At 37.8% G+C, this 23265-nt stretch overlaps 1 protein-coding gene and 1 pseudogene across 3 annotated transcripts in view; both read left to right on the top strand.

Annotated features, from left to right (window-relative positions):
• Positions 1 to 23265, top strand: part of ARFIP1 (ARF interacting protein 1) — a 136512-nt gene that overhangs the window by 93302 nt on the left and 19945 nt on the right. The window lies entirely within an intron of this gene.
• Positions 6 to 20556, top strand: LOC141517780 (nuclear transport factor 2 pseudogene; annotated as a pseudogene).

The following is a 23265-nucleotide window of genomic DNA, read 5'->3' as shown; positions in this document are numbered from 1 at the left end:
TAAACTTATAATTTTCTCTCCAAAGTACAGTGTATATATTATCTATAAACCCTGAATTGAATGTAGTTGATATATGCATTAAAGATTTTTTAAAAGAGGCAAATAAGAAAAAAGGCACTTAAAAAAGGAAAGTAGAAGAATTGTTTTTGGTCTTATTATTTGTCTTCTCTTATGATGGTCACAATAAAGAATTCTGGTCCTTGGCCATTGTTGATAAAAAGTTAACAAAGCGTACATAACATTTGCCACCTACCCTGCCCCACCAATGCTTCTTACAATTAACTATTAGTAGATAGAGAGTATGATGTCCTATTTGTAGTCTTCAAGATTCAGTTCAATAATAAACTGCTTTGAACTTTTAAAAGTAAGAAAGAGCACTTGAAATATTTTAATATTCCATAATTATCAAATTATATTAAGTTGTAAGGGTCAAAGAAAAGGCTGAGGATAGTAAGGAAACCGTGATAAGACCACTCATGATTTTACAGTGATATTCTCACAGGAGATTATTTAATCAGAAAGCATTTATTAAATACTACGTGCTTGGCTCTGTATTAGCAATTAAAAATGAAGCAATTATATACAAAGTAAAGTAAGTACAAGGTAATTTGGAGGGGCAAGCTGTATTACCAGCTGAAGTGATATAAGAGGTATCTTGAAACAGATGGAATTTGAGCTGAGTTTTAAAGAAAATTAGAGATTCCCAAAGGTGGAGATGAGAAGAGAAACAGAAGTTGAAATACTGTAATGTGAGGAAGATCAGGAAGATCACTACAGTTTGATTTGATTGGTATAAATATATATATCAATTGAATGTAAGATTTAGTTCAGTTAGAGAACTTGTAGTAATTTTTAGCCGGTTATCATTTTGCAGACATGTGAACTTATTTCCATTATACAGGTAGGAATTAATCTAATTTGATAGATTAGAAACTATCCCTTTGAACTATCTCTGCTTTTTTAGTCTTATATCACTTAATTGAATGAGTACAAAAGTTAGGCAAGTTGGACCTGCCTAATTGCTGCTTTTACTGCTTTGACCAACTTTCAAAGGTTGGTCATTTGGTTAGATTTCATAAGTTAATTAAATTTTTTCAAAAGAAATCTTCAGATTGAGAGAAATGACTGGCCTTCCATAATGCCATCCATAGCTTCATGCAGACTTTCTATATATATGGCCTGTAAGAGCCTTGATTTGAACAGTATAAAACTACCCTAGTCTCCTCAGAAATGTACACATAGCATAACTTCCTATTTCTGGCCACATTACTCACATGATTTCTACTTTGGGGTTTGGTGCTTCTACAGAATTAATGCCAACGTAAAGAGACACTTTTGCCCAAATAGCATAAAAACTAACACTTGTGGCTTGGAAGATACTAAGAACATGACCTCTGTTCACCCAAGCCTTGCAAACTGATTTTCTGCCCTTTCTAAAGAAGAGAGTGGGTTATGATCTATGAGCATGTTTCATTAACTCTTTAGTAGTCTATCAAACTGGAAAAAGCTATAATTTTCTTAATTTCTCTTTCTTTATTATAGTGTGTTCCTTTTAGTTAGCTAACATTCATTTATTCAGTTTTAGCATCTCCTATTTGTAAGACCCAATGTATATACTGAGGAATTCAAAGAAGTAGGAGATGTAGACTCTCCTCTCCAGTTTATAATACAATTTTATACTAAGAAAATGCCAATGAATATTGCAGTACATCTGATCAATGTTACAGTAAATCATCCAGAAAAAAAATATGGTATCTGAATGCAGAGAATACTATTTTCACTTTTTAAACTTTGTTTTATTTTTTTCTTTCTCATGTTTTTCCCTTTTAGTTATGATTCTTCTTTCACATCATAACTAATATGGAAATATGTTAAACATGATTGTACATGTATAATCTAGATCAGATTACTCGCTGTCATGGAAAGGGGAAGGAACAATATGGAATTTGAATATTAGAAAAAATGAATGTTGAAAACTATATATGTAATTATAAAAAATAATAAATGTTAATAAATGAATAGTAGAGCTGACAGGAGCAGAGGAAAGAGATAGTATTATGAACTAAGCCAATGAAAGGATTCGTAGAACATTTAGAAGTTGAATGGAACCTTACAGGAAGGGTATAATTTAAACTGTGAAGTACAACAGCATTTAAAGCCAGCCCAGCCAGTGTCAGATGGAACAACAAAGCCTTTCTAAGGAATGAGGAGCAACAGAAAATGGGATTCTAAAGCACCTTTGAAACTAAATTAAGGAGAGAAACAAATGACAGCCTCAAGAGCTCCAAACCAAAGAGGGAGGAGACTTCTAGGAGCCTTTGGCAGTTTAGAATTGGGGTGATATGAGAAGAATTGGGTTTTGGAAGGATTTGTCTAGTGTTGAAGTACAGAGGAGCTTTGGAGAGAGGTTGAGCCCCAGAAGCCTGTTGCAGTAAACCAAATTTGAAGTGATCAAGGCTTAAACTATAAGTAGCAATAGGAATAGAAAGAAGGAAAGGGGTCAGCTAGGTGGCACAGTGGATAGAAGTGTTCCCCTGGAGTCAGGAGGACCTGAGTTCAAATCCAGCCTTAGACACTTAATAATTACCTAACTGTGTGACCTTGGGCAAATCACTTAACCCCATTGGCAATAAAGGAAGGAAGGAAGGAGAGAGAGAGAGAGAGAGAGAGAGAGAGAGAGAGAGAGAGAGAGAGAGAGAGAGAGAGAGAGAGAGAGAGAAGACTAAAGAGAGTCTGCAAAGAATAAAATGGATAGACCTTGGTATCTGATTGAATTGAGGAATGGATGGTAGACAATGCAGAAAAGCAATCAGAAATGAGCCTAAAGACAGAGCAATGGCACCAAAGTCAATATAGCAGAGTGCATAAACCTCTGGGCTTGGATTTCCAGTCCTGAAAGTTCTGAGAGCTAAGTTCTGAGAGTTGCCTCATCTGCAAAATAGAGATAATAACACTTAAACCACCTACTTCCCTTGGCTGCTATAAGGAAAGCCATTTACTAACTTTCAAACAGAACGTAAGGTTTATCAGATATGAGTTGTTACAGGTAGAAATCAGGAGCTCAGGGCTGATTTTTATGGGAGAATAAATTTAGTTGTAGCCATTTAAAGCAGCAAGGCAGGATGTGTCTACCAGAGGAAGTTGAAGAGGTAGCTTGAGGCCAATAGAAAAGTGCCCTTTCTTTTTTGAATTCCTAAAGATGTTATCAAACTCTGTTACAATAATTAGTTGTTTCTTCAAGAAAAATTATAAAGAAATGTTGGGTTATTTTTTTCAAGGAATACATTTAAAATTATAAAGAGATATAGTTATTCAATGTTGTTGTAAGAAGCAACTATAATTAGAATGAAGACTTGGAGTCATTGTTTAGGCCCTTTTTTTGTAGTCATATTGAGCAACTTTTACTCTTTTTATCTTCCCTGGCTTTTAGCAAACATTGGAGCCTTTTGCCAAAGGAAAAATTTACTCTAATCCCTATTTTGTCTCTTGGCAATTTAAGCTATATCAACTGTGAGGTTTTTTGGTTGTTTCTTCAAATTATAGCTGTAGTTAGCAATGAAGAGGTCAAAAAAGGAACAAGTTCTAGTACAAAATAGGGATGATTTTCCTTGACTTAGCTACAGTGAGGGCGCTTTTAATTAGGGGTCCAGATATTTATCTTTTTAATATTTTGATAACTATCAATATGATTATCCTTTGAAATGCTGTGTTTTATTTTGTCTGTTTAAAACCATTATTTGGAGAAAGAATAAAAGGAGTCTTTCACAAAAACTGTTAGGAATTTCTCATCTAAAGCTTTTCTAGATAATTAAGTTTTATTCACAAAGCAATTTTATTTTAACCATTTTGATGAATTTTTCTATTACCTATTTCTGCCTTCCTAAATAAGGTTTTTTGATCCTAGAAACTTAGAAAGATCTCTCATGTCATAGATTTGGGTGTTTTTTCCAAAAGATTCAGCAGCTGGTCACCTTTTCTTTTTTCTGCTCTCTCTGACCTTCTACCATACATTGTACATTAGTCTTGGTCTGTCACCCAGTCTGTACACCAGTCTGTACTTTTCCAGATTGCCAGGACATGCCAGAGCTTGTATTGTGCTAGTATGACCTTTTAGAATTAAGGTCCTTTATACCATGATGAAGCACAAGAGTAGGATTTTAACACAAAATAACAAATAATCTTTTCATTATTAATTGAAAGCCACTTTAGAATTCCTTGTTTCTTAAAATACTTAAGAGGTTTGTGTATATATTGTGATTTAAAATCAAAGGGTATATATTTAAATGCCTTGTTTTAAGAGTATGCACATAAGAAAGCATATTTAATTTTTTAGTAAAGAAATAATATAGAATGTTTTGTTTACTTTTAAAATTATCAAGAGAACATAAATCTCTTCAGCAAATTATATATGTATTTCTTAGTTTGTATAATTGTCATTTAATAAAGTAAGATGGCAAAAAGGAGGAGGAAGTAGAGAGCTGGAAAGGAAATGATTGTGAGAGGCCCATCCAAATGGATGGAGAAACACACACACACACACACACACACACACACACACACACACACACACACAAACACAAGTCAGTAAAAGATGAAAGGTGTATGTGGGAGGGAGAAAATGAATGACTAATTACTTTTATGTATATGTTTCATTAATAAAGTGAATATGGACTTGGCTGGGTCTGAATTTATTTTGCTTGCCTATGCATATTTGTTATAAGGATTTTATTAATTTTACTGACTGGGGAGTACAGGGGCAGTAGATTCCCAACAATAAAAAGAAAAAGAGAAGACTGAAGGAAGTCCAGAAAGAATTATTCATAAGCTGGACAACTTTATTTTGAACATTACATTTTCAATTCTATATAATTAAAAGAACGGCAGACTCTGCATTATAGAGATTGACAGTTTCTTCTGTTCTCGCACATATGTTATTTGCTGTTCATTAAATTCAGGAAAAAATAAAATGAAATTTAAAAAAGGAATATACAAGATCCAATTCTTCTGTAATTGGACAAATACAATGGCAATCCTGACCAAGACTGTAATGGGAAAACATTATTTCTTCCATTAATACTATCCTTTAAAAACATTAAATAAAACACCAACATTTTGTTTTATTCATAAACATTAACAGAATTTGTTATTCTTAAAATGGAATTTAAAAATCCCTAAATAAACAATGGCATTCTTAAACTTTAAGAGCTGAATTTTGTATACCTTCTAGCTCCTAACACAGTGTTTTTTTTTAAATAACAAACATTTAACCTCTGATAATATTAATTGGAATTTTCTTTTATTCATTTTCAATGAAGAATTCTGACCTTGTTCAGAACAGTGAGGAATAGTTTATCTCATTTTTGGAGAAAAAAAGATCTCTTTCTATAGAATAACTTCCTGATTACATGATCTTTTGAGATATTCCTCTTAAAAATAGTCATTGAATTTTCACAACTCAAAGCACAGTATCATCATTTGGTACTTAATGGATTTTGTTAGCAAGGATAGGAAAGTTTGAAAGCTAGGACACATAAACTTCTCTTATTATGACTTACATAAAATCAAGATCTTTATCAGCTAGGAATATTAAAGTGACAGATGTGACTTGTATTCCCTGAGCTAGATATGGGTGGGTCCATTTCCCACCACCCTCTTATATATTTCTGCATAGATAGCACTGGCTTCCTTTTGCTGTATTGTATTGCTGTCTGATTTTCAGTCTTTTCTCACTCCCAGTTTTCTCTGGCCTTGCTGGATTTCTAAATTTCTTTGAAATTTTTTTAACTGGACCATGTCATGTTTCATCAGTAGAGTAACTAGATCTGGAATATAAAACAGTAACTTTATCTGCCCAAATCAATCTCTTGACTGATTGGATATTTCAGTGTATAACTTAATGTTTTTTTATCATGTCATTAATCTTTTTTTAAAAAACAGAGACACTTTAAACTTTAAGATAATTCAGAAATTTCTGTATTTTAAAAATGACTTCCTTGAGCTCCAAAGTAAGACTTGGGGGCCAGCTGCTTTAAAAGGTCACAGCATAAAGAAAGAAGAGGAATCCTCTACTGAAAATGCACACAAATAATGACTGTGGAAGGAATTGTTTTCTTAATCTCCCTTGGAAACTAAATGTGTAGTAGCAGACCCTTCCCAGAAATACAGTTGGCATTTGTTCCAACTTTAGCCTATGTAACAAGAATATATATGTCTTCTTAAAGGGACATAACCCACAGTTTTGATTTTTTCAAAATATAGGGCTAGATTTAATCTAACTTTAAGATGAATTATATTGCCTATTAAATCAGTGCAGTTTTCATGGTCTTTAAAAGAATTTTGCAATTTAACAATTTTATTGATGCTCCTCTTTTAAATCTTCAATTCCATCTTATTTTCACTGTGAAACCAAAAAAAGTTTTCAATTCCTAATATTCTGTCTAAAAGTTCACTTTTATATATTAACCCTTATCAAGGCTTATCAAGGAAATATTTGACAACCCTCCTTGGCCGGGGGTTGGTCCTTGTATGCACAACACACTTTTAAATAAAACATGCATTTTTAACATTTTCCCATCAGTTTACAGTCTACATAATCCATAAAACAAGAAAAGAAGGCTTGCTTTATAGCATTAGTTAATTAAAGAAGTGTAAACACTTGCACTGAGAAATTAAGTCAGTTCGAGCCAATACGCTGTCTGAACCCAGCACACTCCTTACAGTTCCATCTTTCTCATAAGAAATATTTTTCTCCTTTTTTATTTTGACTACCCATTACTGAACGCCTGCAGTTTCCAGTGATCTTTCCAACTCTTAACTGCCAAAAAAACAAGATACTGTAGTCCAGGAGCAGTTTTGTTAGCAAACTATAAAGGAGCATTAACATATGTTTCTGTGCTTTCCCTATTCTGCCTAGAATAGCCCTGGCTTCCTCTTGCTGTTTTGTATTGCAAACTCGTGTCTGGCTTCCATCCTATTCTCACACCCAGTTTTCTTTCTCTCTTGCCATATTCACTTTCTAAGTTTCTCAGAATTTTAGAATTAGAATGGATCTTAGAGATTATCAGGTCTAACCTTCCCCTCATTTTAGAAATGTGGAAATTGAGACCAGAGAAGTTGTGACTTGTCCAAGGTTAGACCGCTAACTAGTAGCAGAACCCTGCTGCCCTCAAGTCTTCTACTGTTCCTTTCACTCCACTTTGCTGCCTCTTTCCTTTTGTATTTTTATTATTTGTTGTTATTATGTATAGGATTAGATTTTTCAGATGAGAGTACATATTTTTCCAAGTTTCAGGACTGGTCTGTGTCCCAGTAACAAACATTGAGGTGTATAAGTCAATTTTTCTGATTTATTTAGCAATATAAAAGAGGATACTGCATTTAAAAATATATATATACATATACATAGCAAACACAAAAAGGATTCTCCATGAAACCTATGACTCTTAATTTCATATTGCTTGCCTTTTTAAAATAAATATCAAATTATACGCATTACTTTCAAAACTGTCTTCTATTTTTCTTTCTGAACTTTCTTCTATTCATTTTTATATTTTCAAAATGTTTCAGTGGCTGTCTTTTTTTTTTTGGCTTCTTGCTTATTACCTTTTACCTGTTGTCTCCAATTAACCTAGAGAAAGAGAGGGGGAAACCCTTGTAACAAATAAGCATTGTCAAGCAAACCAAATACACATACTGGTCATGTTCAGTGATGTATGACTCTTTTTGTACCTTAAATCCATCTTTCTACCACGAAAATGGATGAACATACTTCATGTTTATCCTCAAACGATATGATGGAATATGGTATTGACTAAAGTTCTTAAGTCTTTTAGTGCTGCTAGTTGGCGAAGTGGACAGAGGACTGGCCTTGGAGTCAAGAGGACCAGAGTTTGAATCAAGCCTCAGTCACTTGACACTAGCTGTATGACCTTGGTCAAGTTACTTAACCCTGATTGTCTCACATCCAGGGCCATCTCCAGTCATCCTGATTTATATCTGGCCACTGGAATTAGATGGTTCTGGGAGAGAAAGTGAGTCTGATGACTTATCATAGTCCTACTCACTCAAATCCAGTTTAGGTGCTTGTCATGGCCTCATCCCCCTGATGTCATGATCTTCTTCAAGTATGAAGGACAAACATCAGCTTTATAATATGGTCAGCTTTGGATAAGGTGTTCTCTAGGTTTTCCTCCTTTCACTCTGTCAGTTCACATTAATCAGAATTCTCTAAAATTTCCTCATTTGTCATTGCTTATAACACATTCCTTTATTGTTCCCTTAATGCAATATTACATTACATTCCCTTATCAGAGTTTGTTCATCAATTCCCTAGTTATCTAAGAGGTGATCTAAAGTATCCCAAATAAATTGCTTCTTTTTGGATTTTTTCCCTTTTATTCCTACCTTCAAAATCAGGGAATTTGTTTTGCTTGCAGCCCTTCGCTTCCCAATATTGTACACCCTCTTAACTCCTTTTCCCTCCCCATCCCTGCTTTTTAATCTGAGTTGATATATTTCTACACCAGACTCTGTGTGTATGAACTGTCTTTTGTTTGTTTCAGATAAGAATGATGACCACTCTCCCCACCCCCTCCTCCATGTTTAAATACTCTTTTTATCACACACACACACACACACACACACACACACACACACACACACACACAGAAATTATGAGACATTGCAAGTTCCACCCTCTGCTTCCTCCTTCTTTCTTTATTTGTGTGGTACTTTTACCTTTCCTTTTCTTTCCTCTCTTCAAACCTATTAAACTAAGTTACCTGCAGGTCCTCTGTTTTTTCCTTATTTAAATCCTTTAATCATCTTTGAAGACATTTAAATTCTGAAAAGACACTTAGCATTACTACTCTTTCTAAATGCTGAAATAAATTTACTTTTCTGGGTTTCTCTGGATTTTTGTGTTTGCATTTCAAAGTTTCTACTCTGTTTTGTTTTTCCATCAGAAAAATCTTTATTCATCTCTCCAGCTTTAGTTCCTTAATTAGGGCTTTGTGCCAGAGCCAGATTCCTCCCCTTGCTAAACTTTGGGTTGAGTATACTTCCTGGTCTCTGCTTGGACACCTGGCCAGGTTACCCTTTCACCTGGGTTCCTGCACTGACTTCCACCTTCTAGGGTTAGGCCTCCTTCCTTTTTTTTTTAAAGTTCAAAGTGTTGGATCTTCAGGGTGCTAGGTATTTCAGAGCCTGACCTGGTCTAGTCTAAGAACTGATGAATGTCACAGCTAACCATCCTGGATCTTTCTCATGGATGATTTCTGTTAGTTTCTTCGAAAAATAGAGCCATTCTCTCTGGTCATTCTAGAAAACTTATGCTGGTCCACTTTCCACTTTTCTTTCTTTTATAAATAAATATTTTTCCAATTTTAACATTTGTTTTTTAATTTTTTAAATTCCAAATTCTTTCCCTTTTGCCTTCTTTTCCCCTCTCATTGAGAAGAAAAGCGACTTTATAAAGATTATATATGCACAGTTATGTAAAAATTATTTCCATATTTGTCATATTGTGAAAGAAAACACAGAAAAATACCCCAAGTAGAAGCAAAATTAAGTTGTTGTTTTTAAAGTATGCTTCAGTCTATATTCAGATTTCATCATTTTTTTTTCCTCCAAAGGTGGGTAGTATTTTTATTGTAAATCCTTTGGAATTGTTTTTGATTGTTGAATGGCTAAGTCATTCACAGTTGTTCATCATACAATATTGCTGTTACAGTACACTTTTACCGTGAAGATGTTCTCCTGGATCTGCTCATTTCACTTTGCATCTGTTTGTATAAATCTTTTCTGGATTTTTCTGAAAGCAACCTGCTTATCATTTCTTATAGCACAATAGAATTCCATCATAATCATAAACCACAGCTTATTCAGCCTTTCCCCAACTGATGGACATTCCTTCGATTTCCAATTCTTTACCATTATTAATGGAGCTGCTATAAATAATTTTATACATATACATCATTTTCTTTTTTCTTTGACTTCTTTGAGGTATAGACCTAATAGTGGTATTACTGAATCAAAGGATATGCATAGTTTTATAGATCTTTAAGTCTTCCAAATTTTTCTCCAGAATGGGTTGGGTCAGTTCACAACTCTACCAACCAATTTTCCCATATCCTCTCCAACATATGACATTTTCCTTTTCTGTCATATTAGCTAATATGTTAGGTGTGAGTTGCTATTTCAGAGTTGTTTTAATTTGCATTTTTCTAATCAGTAATCTAGTACACTTTTCTGTCACTCTCAGACTTCATCTAATCTAGAGAAATTCTTTGAGATCTATAAAGTGTTCTGTTGGGCAGCTGTCTTGGGCAAGTCTTATTTATGATTTCTTTAAAGTATTTGATTCAGTAGAGCAAAGTGCTGTTGTAAAAGTTTTCTGGCCAGAAAATGTGTCACTTGAGGATCAAAATCAGCTGAACATAAAGAAAATTCTTTGAAAGATTAATTGATGATAACTTTATTCAACAAACTTCTGAAGAAATAAATGTTTTTGTTTTGTTTTTTAGGTTTTTTTTGAAAGGCAATGGGGTTAAGAGACTTGCCCAAGGCCACACAGCTAGGTAATTATTAAGTGTCTGAGGCAGGATTTGAGCTCAGGTACTCCTGACTCCAGGGCTGGTGCTCTATCCACTGTGCCACTTAGCTGCCCCCTTTTTTTAGTTGTTTGTTTGTTTTTTTTTAAATGAAGCAATAAATGAATGAAAAAGCTTTATTGTGTGCAAGGCACTAGGGAGCTTATATTCTCACAGAGGGAGACAATTTGTGTAAGAGCTGGAAAGTGCCAGGGCTCCTTAGAGTTCAGCAGCAAAGCAGATATACTGTTATTTTCATTAATAAACCCATATTGATTTTTGATGGTGCCAAGGAATTTTAGTAGTAAGGGATTTCTGTTCCAGGTCTTTGTTAGGCTTTGCAATTGAAGAAGCAGTGACTACAGCCCCTGAATAAAAATTGCTAAACTTCCCAAGTTTTGCTTCCCTGGATTAGAGCTACAAGAGCCTGGATGAGAGACAGGTTGGTAGGTGGTCTGGGAAGGACCACTGAGGCTGACCCACCCCTTCTCCTAAAACTCTTCACCTTCATGATAGCTGTAGGGGATGATTGGAAGCATCTTCCATGTTGTCTTCAGAATTACCCAAGTCTCTCCTTTCTTTTGCAGTCAAACTCCTTGAAAATTGTCTGCACTCAGTGTCTCTACTTCTTTTATTTAGGTTTAGCTTTTGATCCCATCATTTGACAAAACTATTCTTTCCAAAGCCATTAATGACCAAATCTGATCATTTCTCAGGGCTAATCCCTTTTGACCTTACTGCTGCATTGGCTAATCTCTCCTGGTTTGCCTACTGTTTCTACTCCTTCTCAGTGTCCTTGGCTGGATATTCATCCAGGCACAACCACTAGCCTCAGTTATCTTTTCCCTTAATATTTTTTTCCCAGTAATTTCATCAGTTCCCCTGGGTCCACAATCACCTTTCTGCATGTGATCCCAAATCTATCTTTCCAGCTCACTTTCTCCCCAAACTTCAGTACAGATTGCCAATTATTGGATTTTTCTCAAGGCATGTTCCAAAGACACACCTAACACTGAAGTCTTGGTCCATCCCCTCTTTTCTTTTTCCCCAGGCTCATAGTATCAGCATCTGTCGAAGCTTACTCCTTTTCTCTACTCATACAACTAGCCCCTTAAGTCAGGCCCTCATCACCTTGTGCATAGATTATTGCAATAGCTTCCTAATTGAGTTTTCTGTCTCACAACTCACCATCTGATCCATCCTACACATTGCTGCCAAAGTCATCTCCCTTAAAGCTATCAATCAGTAAACATTTATTAAATGTCCCTATGTGCTAGTCACTGTACTAAGCACTGGGGATACACAAAGAGGCAAAAGAGAAGTCCCTGCCCTTCAGGAGCTCCCAGTCCAATCAACCTGCCATGCCAGTGACCCTCCCCCACACACCTTGGCTTGTGAGCAACCCATCGTTCCCTCATTAACTCTGTGATCCAACCAGATTGGCCTTCTCTCTGTTCTTTCCCACACTGCAGCCCCAAGGATCACGTCATTCCCAAACCACCTTTTATTTACCCTCTGGATATGACTATAATCTCCCTCTTAGAGTATAAAGGCCCTGTGAGGAGAGGTTGTTTCATTCTTGGTCCTTGTGTTTGAGTGCCTGGATCTTGGGGGGGGGGGGTGCAGTGGCAGTGGTTTAAACTACCAGCACATGCAGCCTTGGGTCTCTCCCTTGAGGTACACTGCTCCTTCAGCAAACATTAGGAAACATAAGGATGGGACGTCCAGGACTCTGACCAAACAAATGCATAAGGGCACTGACCATTAATATCAGACTCTCCTGTGTGGTTACCTTGCACAAGTGCTGGAGGAGACTGAGAGCAGAATGGATTGTGAAGTCCTGTTTTCAGGGATATGCTGGGTTCCAGAACTTTGCAGAACCTCCTGAAAAAACCATCTTCATTCAAAAGAGTTTGGCCTACCTTGAAAATGACTCCATTTTATACCATAATTTCATTAGGCTAGAGTTAGCCTCAGCTTATTTTGATTTGTATTTTATTATTACACAATTTCAGAATTGCAAGTTACCTCATTGTCCATCTAATCTGGGGTGGGCAACCTTTTTTTCTGCCAATGTCCAAAAATGGAAAATTAACTTGCTGTATATGTTCAAACATTTAATTAATTAACCCCTAAAATGCTCCTAGATTTTTTTAATTTTGAGTCCCACCAGCAGTTGCCTTGGCAATGCCAGACTAATGACTTAAGGCCTTAAACACTGTTCCCTGTCCCTGATTTCTGATCCAACCCATATCTGAACTTTTATCCCATCAATCAGTTTTTTCCCCCTCTTTGTTTGAAGATCTTCAGGGAAGAACTTTCAAATGCAGCTTATTCTCCTTTTGGACTATTGTTTTTGTTAGAAAGTCTTTATTTTCTCAGACCTAAAATTTGCCACTTTGGTATTCCTCTCCATTGTTCCAGGTTCTGCCTTCTCAGGACAAACAGATTAAGTCCAGTCTCTCTAGTTCTTGAAGACAAGTATCATGTGTCTTCTAAGTCTTCTATAATCTGAACCCTCCTATTTCCTTCAACTGATCCTCATATTGCCTGAACTCCAAGCCCTTTTCTAGCCTGGTCACCTCTCCTTTGTGCTTATTTTGAATTATAATTTTTCTGAATTGGAAGAGTTCATCATGTTAGAACTTGTGTCATTTTTCCTTGTTGAAAGGAGTATGGTACATATCTTTGTTTTACTTACTAGATATGCTAACAATTCTTATATGTCTCTGTGCTTCATGGAAGTTTTTTTAACTAAATAGTTAAATCTTTGTAGGAAGCCCTCAGTTTTTCATTGATTATCATTTGTATTTAGCATTAGTCAGGGCCAGGTGGTAATCAGTTAATATAATTGTATTTTACAACTGCATTTCATCAGTACACATACTTAAGTGACAAAACACCCTCAGCCCTGGCATTTCTGTTCTAAGGAGTTTCCTTATTGTCTTTTCATTATTGCCAGATGAACCTTAATATGCCCAATTAAAATTTGTAGGCTTACATGAGCACTAAAGCTGGAACTCAGGAGGCTGTCCATCACTTCTTACCTGTACCATTGGCCAGGTCTTTGAACTTTTGTGGTTCTCATTTCCTCAACCTTAAGTCTAGAGAACATCCCCTAACCTGCCCTACCTCACAGGTAAATGACTGGGAGGATCCAGGGACATACTGGATGAGGAAGTACGTTATGATAAATGTTAAATGTTCTCTATGCAGACATGAAAGCAGTGCTATTGTTTATTATTTATGGGCTTCCTTTAAGTCTTTAGTTATATCTCCCTTTGAACAATTTGTTCTATCAGCATGGGCTGGGGGGGGGGGGGATAAGACCCCAGTGGCCTCTCCCTCCATTGTGGATATCACATTAGAATAAAACATCCTGTAATCTGGTAAATAAAGGATATGTGCCAAGTAATTCTGGGTGAGATACCAGCTGCTAAAAAAAATTCATACAGGCCCTATTTGGGAGCCAGTCCTGGAGCTCAGCCTCCCCTGCAGCCTTGGGGAGCCACTGTGCAAAGGCAGAGGCCTGGGAGGGGTCGTTGCATCACTCACAGGCTCCAAGGTCCCATGTCCGACTTAAACTAGATCAAAACATGTACAGGAAATCTTTGACAAAATAAGTAACATATAATAAAGCATGGATAAGATTAACACATGGTTTTCTAAGTCAATATGCAGCCTGTGGTGATGCTTTTATACAGTTTGATACCACTGATGAACCAAATAATAAGGAGCCCCCTTACCTTGAATATAAAGTGCATACAGCCAACTCCTAACCCTGCAGTCCCTACCTCCCCTGTGTCCCTGGGCTCTAACTGATGCCCTAAAGGGCTTTTAACCCACACTCAGGCCCACCTTGCCACTTCCTGGCCATCTCCATGCCCACACACCCCCTTACCTCCCAGGCCCCTCCAGTTTACTGAGAACTGCAGTCAGGTCAGCCCTCCACAATAAGGCCGTGCCAACCAATCTGTCCCCATGACATCCCTCTCCAGGGAACCCCTTCCCCAGCTTCCCCTCTGAGAAGGCAGATTTTCCCTAGTCTTCTCAGTACTAAGGCCCATATAGGGCCTGGCACATAGTGAACATGTAGTAACATTCTTTGATTCTTTCATGACCTTGGAAATATAGACCAGAGCTAGAGTGGAAATGGTTTTAAAAGTCAAACCAAAGATGCTTGGAAACCATTAGACTTATCCAAGTTTTTTTAGTTTAAGAATATGAAGAAAATATTATTTGCTGAGGCTAGGATCCCCTTAATGGGTGAAAATTGCAGAGAAGCAAATTAGACTCAATTTAAGGAATAATTGCCATAATAAAACTCTTTATAAATGGAGATCCCATCCAGTCCTGAGTTTCATTAGCTAGCATATCCTCTCCATGTAGGAGAAAGTGTGATGTGGTATTCAGGTATTCCAGCCTCTCTGCAGAAGCTGTAAAAATTAACTTGGTTATTCTTGGGTTTTTTGTTTGTTTTTGTTTTTGTTCTTTTTGCAGGACAAATGGAGTTAAGTGGCTTGCCCAAGGCCACACAGCTAGGTAATTATTAAGTATCTGAGGTCAAATTTGAACTCAGGTACTCCTGACTCCAAAGCCGGTGCTCTGTCCACTGCACCACCTAGCTGCCCCCAATTTGGTTATTCTTTAAAGGGGATTTGATTTTCCATAGTTATAAAGTTGTGGGTATGGTTATGTATGTGTATGTCACTTTTTATGTCTCCAGAGCACCCAGAAGACACTTAATCCATATTTGTTGTCTGACTTTGTGAGTGTTATTTAGTCTTTTTACTCTTGGTCACTTCTACTGGGAAATAAAGACACTAGGATTTTATTCATCAGTTTTTCGCTAGTAAAAGTCAGGGCCTAGGTATGAGCCCTGGTCATCGAGCTCCAAATCTAGCCTACTTTTCATTTTGTGAGGCTGTCTTTAGACTTTCTGCTCAAGTAATAGAACTCTGTAACTACTTAATCTAGAGACAAGAGGTACAGAATAAATAATAAGTAATGATTATTAATTAATTAATTAATAATTAATAGGCATCTTTACAGTAGTTGCCTAAGGGTCTGTTTGGTCTCTCATTTTTTACATTCAAGGGTTTGTCTTGATGCAAAAGAAATAGCATAGGTGTTGCTGATGTCCTATGGGCAGCTGTATCAGATTTAGTAGGAATGTAAAATTGCATTTGCCTGCCTTCTCTGGAATTAAATTTCACCAGTCAGGCGTTCAATGAACAAATACTGACTTAGCCTTGAATTCGTACTTAACCAGTTTAAGCAAAATAGATTGTAGATTATGAAATATTTGGGATTATCCAACTTTTTTCTCAGCAAAAATTCCTAGGAAAGGAATACATACAGAAAAATTCAAGATAAAACTGATCTGCCCCAAGAAAAAAATGTGAATTACCATCTAGATAGGGGCAGCTAGGTGGTGCTGTGTATAGAGCACCTGCTCTGGAATCAGGAGTACCTGAGTTCAAATTCAGTCTCAGACACCTAATAATAATTACCTAGCTGTGTGGCCTTGGGCAAGCCACTTAACCCCATTTGCCTTGCAAAAACCTTAAAAAAAAAAAAAAAAAAAGAATTACCATCTAGATACCATGGAAAAAGTTACCAGAAATCTGCATGGCCTGTTCTAGAATGAAACAAAAAAGACTCACCTTCATATAAACAAAATTGAAAGGACACTGGATGGTGTATTTGAAAATTAGTATTTCTTGAGCCACATATGTCTGAAGTTAGTTTTAAAATTCATTTCTCAAAGATTGGGATGGGAGATGCTGCTCTTATTTCACAGAATGGATTTCTAGATATATTAAGATTTCTAACATGAAAGTGTTTATGGAGTTTTCTCTTCAGGTCCTCAAAGTTTTCCCAGGAACTTTTTTTAATCATGAATTGTAGATTATATGAATAAAGGTTTGGTTTGATTTGGGGTTCCCCCCCCCAAAATGTAACTGAAGCACATTTGGTTTTTTAGAAGAAAACAAAGTAGTAAACAAAGGGGATGTTCGGCACTTGGGATATAGCTGAACAAATTATGGTATAGGAATTTGATTGAATACTATTATGCTGTAAGACTTGATGAAGCAGGTAGTTTTAAAGATTTAAGGAGATTTAAATGAACTGATACAGAATGAAATGAGCAGAATTAGGAGAAAGATTTTTATAATAACAATATTAAAAAAAAAACTTTTAAAGACTTAAATCAGTGACCAAAGAATCAATGAATCACAGTTTCAAAAGATCAGTGATAAACCATGGTACTTCACTTCCTAATAGAAAAATGATGGACTCAAAATGGACATAGCCAAAATAGGAAATCATCTGTTATTTCCCTAGTTTGTTCTATGAACCACCAGTTAATTAGTCTTGTATTATTTTAGTCTCTTTCAATTTGAATCCTTTCATCAGAAGGCCTTTATTGAGTATAATTTTTCATGCAGCCATTTCTGTATTTATCACATGCTTGATTTTTGTGAATGTGCTAGGCTCAGTTAAGAGTTGGCCCTGTTTGCTGCTGAGGCTTTCAGTATCTGAGGAAGGCCTCACCAGGCACATCTCCTTGCATAGCAACCTTTGGACTTGCTTCTTGCCCCTGCCTGTGTGCTTCGAAGGCAAGGTCAGGATCTGATTTCAGTTCCCTTTTTATTAGAGCTTGTGATGACTTCTGATGGCTTCCACTCAGCTCACTGGATAACTGTTTTCAACTCGGCACCATTCTTCTCCTTTCTCAATTGTCTGGATCCTATAAAACCTCAGTTTATGTTCTTTGCTGGTGCAGTTCCTCTCCCCAGCTTCCTGCTGACTTCCTGGAGACTCAGCTTCCACAATGAGGTCTCCCCATGAACCCCCTGCCTCTATTGGTCTCTAACCATCTTTTTTTTTAGATAGAGAAACTTAATTTTGGAGAGTTTCCCTCCTCCCCATTTTATTTATCCCATTTCTGCCTAGATCATTTTCAAATATTAACTAGGGTTTCTTTCATAGGAAGTTTTCCTTCTCTATGAGCCTCATTTTATGTTTCAGAACTATACTCTTGAGAGATTCCCATCCTTCCTGAGATGACTTCCCTGGAGCCTAACTACCCTTCCTCTTAAACCACTGAAATCATTTCTTCCAAATCTGGGGTTCTTGTCAGAATCTGAGCTTCCCTCTTCTCATTCAAAAATCCTTAGATGGATTGGTTACCTCCTCCTGTATTTCTTATTTTTCTTCTCCAGCCATCAATTCCTTCTTACTATTGAGATTTGTGTCTGGAATAGTCATTCCTTTCCATCATTCCTCAACTATTCCTTTGAAGTATGAAATTCTTTTTTTGTTTTTAGGATTTTTTTTTTTTTGCAAGGCAAACGAGGTTAAGTGGCTTGCCCAAGGCCACACAGCTAGGTAATTATTAAGGGTCTGAGACCAGATTTGAACCCAGGTACTCCTGACTCCAAGGCTGGTGCTCTATCCACTGCGCCACCTAGACGCCCCTGAAGTGTGAAATTCTCATTAAGACAAGCCAAGGGGGTTTTTTGCCTTGCAAAAACCTAAAAAAAAATTTAAAAAAAAAACAAACCAAGAGAGGTTTCAGTTTTTATCAAAGCTAAAATGCCAATAGATGTTTGAAAATATGAAGTTCACCATCACCACTATATCCTCCTTCTTCCATAGTTTTGTGAGTCTCTGGAAATTCTCTGCTCTTTCTCTAATATATTCTGATAGTATATCCTTATATTTGTCCCACTGTTGATCTTCACTAAAATGTTCTCCTTCACACTTCACCCCTTCATGATTTCTTCATGTGAATATATGAAGAAATATATTCTTCATGTGAATATTTTTTAATATACAGTGATACTTCATCCACCCATCCCACCTCATCTCCCCACATATCTTTTCTAATGGTTAACATAGACTCTTCTAAGGGACACTAGTGGCACAGTGGATAGAGTATCAACCCTGGGGTCAGGAGGATCTGAGTTCAAGTCCAGCCTCAGACACTTGATACTTATTAGCTGTGTGACCTTTGGCATGTCACTTAATCCCATTGCCTCACAAAAAAGATAGACATTTCCTGAGCCATATTGAACTTTTGCCATCCTACCAAGCCTCCATGCTATTTTGACTTTTCTCAAGAAAAGGGCATGCTCCAAGGCTCACAAAGTTAGTGAAGGTCAAGGAGCTGCATCCAAGGTACAGTCAAGCAAGATTATATGAGCTAATGCAGTCTCCCTGTCTCATCCAACTCAATTGGTTGAGCTTTCAGAGTTGCAGTCTTTATGCAAAAAAAATCTACCCATTAACAAAGAGAAGAATACAATGGTTTCATTTTTCTAAATGAAATAATGTCTGAGTATGCCAAGGTCTTTTAAGAAAAGCCTACTATCAGTCAGTCTGGAACCGCGCTCGGTTGCCGCCGCCACCACCGCTGCCATCGTGCCCGCCAGTCGGTTTCTGCTGCTAGGTAAAGATCCAGAATGGGAGACAAACCGATTTGGGAGCAAATTGGATCCAGCTTTGTGCAACATTACTACCAGTTATTTGATAATGACAGTACCCAATTAGGAGCAATATATATTGATGCATCTTGCCTTACATGGGAAGGGCAGCAATTCCAAGGCAAAGCAGCCATTGTGGAGAAATTGTCTAGCTTTCCATTTCAGAAAATACAGCACAGCATCACAGCTCAGGACCACTAGCCCACCCCTGACAGCTGCATACTCAGTATGGTAGTGGGGCAGCTAAAGGCTGATGAAGACCCCATCATGGGATTCCACCAGATATTTCTATTAAAGAACATCAGTGATGCTTGGGTGTGCACCAGTGACATGTTCAGGCTAGTGCTGCACAACTTCGGCTGAGCCTCCTCTTCCCCAGGCGCCCACGCTGTTTCCTTCTCTCTCCTCTTCCCGATATTATTCACCCTTCCTTTCCCCAGGCCCCTCCAAACACTCCAAAAATCATACACAAGCCTGCAAGGCCACGGTGGGTGGACACCGCGGTGGTGGCAGTGGCACCACTATTTGAGTGTGTTGTGCATGATATTTGGATGTTAGACTAGCTGCATCTGACAGGAGAAGTTTGTGTTGTACCAGCGCATGCCTTAGAAAGACTAAGTAATGTAAAAGGTTGTCTTTTTTTTTTAATGTACTTACAAGTTGCTCTAGTAACCCAAAGAAATGAAGGAGAAAGCAGCAGCTGCATGTGCAGCCCAGATTTTGATTTGTTCAGATGTTCCAATGCCTCATTATACACTAAAACCATGAAAATTTTCTTAAAAAAAAAAGCCTACTATCCTATTCAGTACTTATCAAATGATGTTTTTTATATACTTTACTAAAATATTCTTGTTTAAATAAACATAATACCCCACCCCCCAAAAAATATAGACCCTCATGAGAAACAAAGTAAAGGAAAGAGAAAAGAAATGTGCTTCAGTCTGTGTTCCAACATCATCAGCTCTGTCTCGGGTGGATCATATTCTTTATAAGTCCATCACAAAAGCTACTTCCATATTTTTCCACCATTGCTGTTGGTAATTGCAACTCCCTCCATTCATACCTCCCCACTACCGTATACTATATTTCTCTCTCCTTTCACTCTGTCCCTCTTCTAAAATGTGCTGTAGGGTAGCTGAGTGGTGCAGCAGACTGATTACCGGCTCTGGGGCCAAGAGGCCCAGAGCCTACATACCACCCCTGAGACCCAACAGTCACCCAGCCCCGTGGTCCCAGACACCCAATCCCAGCCCCTTGCAAGAAGTAAAAAAAGAAAATGCATTATATCTAAACACTCTCCCCCATGTTCCACCCTCTCCTGCATCACTCACATCCCTCCCCTTCCCCTATCCCCTTCTCTTCTTTTTACTCTAGATGTCTATACCCCATTGAGTGTATATGCTGATTCCTCTCTGAGCCACCTCTGATGAGAGTGAAGGTTCCCCCATTCCCCCTCGCCTTCCCCCTTCCATATCATTGCAGTAACTCATTGTAATATATATATATATATATATCTTTTAGACAAAATATTTTTACCTATTCCACCTCTTCTTTCTCTTACTCCCATTACATTTCCCTTTTAGCCATTGACTCCATTTTTACAATATATGATATCTTCAAATTCAGCTCTCTCCTGTGCTTCATCTATAAAAGCTCCTTCTACCTCTTCTATTAAATGAGAAGTTTCATATGAGTATTATCAATATCATTTTTCTATGCAAGAACACATCATCAGTAAGTCCTTCATATTTTACCCTTCTCCTCCACTCTCTATGCTTCACCTGAGTTCTGTATTTGAAGGTCAAAATTTCTGTTCAGCTCTGGTTGTTTAAACAGAAACAATTGAAATTCCCCTGGTTCATTGAAAGTCCATCTTTTCCCCCAGAAGAGGATGTTCAGTTTTGCTGGGTTGTTGATTCTCGCTTGCATTCCAAGCTCTTTTGCCTTCCAGAATATTATATTCCAAACCCTATGAGCCTTTAATGTAGTTGCTGCTAAGTCCTGTGTGATCCTGACTACAGCTCCATGATATTATAATTGTGTCCTTCTGACTGCTTGTAATATTTTCTCTTCGACTTGGGAGTTCTGGAACTTGGCTATAATATTCCTGAGGGTAGGTTTTTTTTATCTCTTTCTGGGGGAGATTGGTAGATTCTCTCAATTTCTATTTTGCCTTCTGCTTCTAGAATATCTGGGCAGTTTTCCTGTAGGAATTCTTTTTTTTTTTTTAGGTTTTTGCAAGGCAAATGGGGTTAAGTGGCATGCTTAAGGCCACACAGCTAGGTTAATTACTAAGTGTCTGAGCCCGGATTTGAACCCAGGTACTCCTGACTCCAAGGCCGGTGCTTTATCCACTGCACCACCTAGCCGCCCCTAGGAATTCTTTAAAAATGAAGTCAAGGTTCTTTTCCTGATCATGACTTTCAGGTATCCCAATAATTTTTAAATTATCTTTCCTGAATCTGTTTTCCAGATCAGGTGTTTTTTCAGTGAGTTGTTTCACATTTTCTTCTAATTTTTCATTCTTTTGGTGTTGAAGTATTGTGTCTTGACTTCTCATAAAGTCAGCAGCTTCCTTTAGTTCCATTGTATATCTGAAGGATTTGTTTTCCTCAGAGAGCTTTCTTATCTCTTTTTCCATCTGGCCAATTCTGCTTTTTATTTTTTTTTGGGGGGGGGGTTAGGTTTTTGCAAGGCAAACAGGGTTAAGTGACTTGCCCAAGGCCACACAGCTAGGTAATTATTAAATGTCTGAGACTGGATTTGAACCCAGGTACTCCTGACTCCAGGGCCAGTGCTTTATCCACTGTGCCACCTAGCTGCCCCTCAATTCTGCTTTTAAAGCTTTCTTCTCCTCAATAACTTTTTGAACTGTTTTATCCATTTGACCTGTGCTGATTTTTAACATCATAATTTTCTTCAGGATTTTTTTGGATCTCCTTGACTAAGCTGTTGACTTCATTTTCCTGTTTTTTCTGCATCTCTCATTTCTTTTTCCCAATTTTTCTTCTATGTCCCTCACTTGATTTTCAAAAATCTTTTTTGAGCTCTGTCATAGCCTGAGCCCAATTTCCATTTTTCTTGGAGTCTTTAGATGCAGGATCTTGTACTTCCTCATCTTCAGATTGAGTATTTTGATCCTTCATGGGATCATAGACAAAGTGTTTCTCAATGGTGTCCCTCTTTTTTCTCTGTTTACTCATTTCTCCAGCCTGTACTTGGTTTGGGGTGCTTCCTGAGCTTTTGAGTATTATTGGGACACTCACACAGACACAAGGATCTCAGTGTGTGAAGCTCTGTCCTCCCTCCTGATCTGTGAATGACCATAAGCGCACCCCTCTGCCATGGGGCTAAGGTGGGGGGGCCCCTGTTGTTCTATGGGGGGGCCTAGACTGCGATCAGGATCTGAATGTGGTCAGAGCCCCAGAGTCCTGTTCCAGGTACAGAGGACAGAGCTCTGCAGTCTCTCTCCACTTCCCTACCTGCTGTGGGCTGAGCACTCAAGGCTCAGTTGCCTGGTGACTCCTACTTACTGGTTCCATACCTGCTTCCATTTTTCTGGATCTGGGCTGCCGTGAGGCCACCACTGCTGAGCTGACCATGCTGACTGCTGCAACTGCCCCGAGGGCCTGGGCTTCATGGGCTTGCTCTGGCAGAGGTCCCCTCCACTGATCCTACGATTTGTGCCCGGTGCTCCCTGGGGTATAGGTCTGGAAACTGCCCCCACTGCCGTGAGCCACGGCTCCCAGGTGCCCTGAGGCTGCCTCCGGGAGGCCAAAGTTCCTTCACTCTGGAGGGTGGCCCCTCTAACCCCATGGAACGGAGCCTTTCCACTATTTTCCAGGTTACCTTGGTCTGGAGAATTGCCTTACTGGATCTTTCTGTGGGTTCTGTCTCAAAAATTTAGAGTCATAATTTTAAGATTTTTGAAATATTATAGAGGGAGCACCTAAGAGAGGCTCTTCTCCTGTCGCCATCTTGACTCTGCCCCCAAGGTTCCTTTCTTGAATTTTTGTCTACTGTGAATTTCTGGGCATCTCTATTGCTATTCTTTTTATATTGGAATTACTTTCTATGACATCTGATTTGGTAGACAAATGTTTTTCATTAAATTACTTTCAAATAGATTTCAGAATAGCTGTTATGTAATATGCTAAAATGCCATTTAAAGAATTCTTATGGGG

Source organism: Macrotis lagotis, chromosome 3 (assembly GCF_037893015.1).
Source record: "Macrotis lagotis isolate mMagLag1 chromosome 3, bilby.v1.9.chrom.fasta, whole genome shotgun sequence".
Lineage (NCBI taxonomy): Eukaryota > Metazoa > Chordata > Mammalia > Peramelemorphia > Peramelidae > Macrotis > Macrotis lagotis.
The sequence above is the reverse complement of the archived record's forward strand: the minus strand, read 5'-3'. Positions and strand labels throughout refer to the sequence as shown.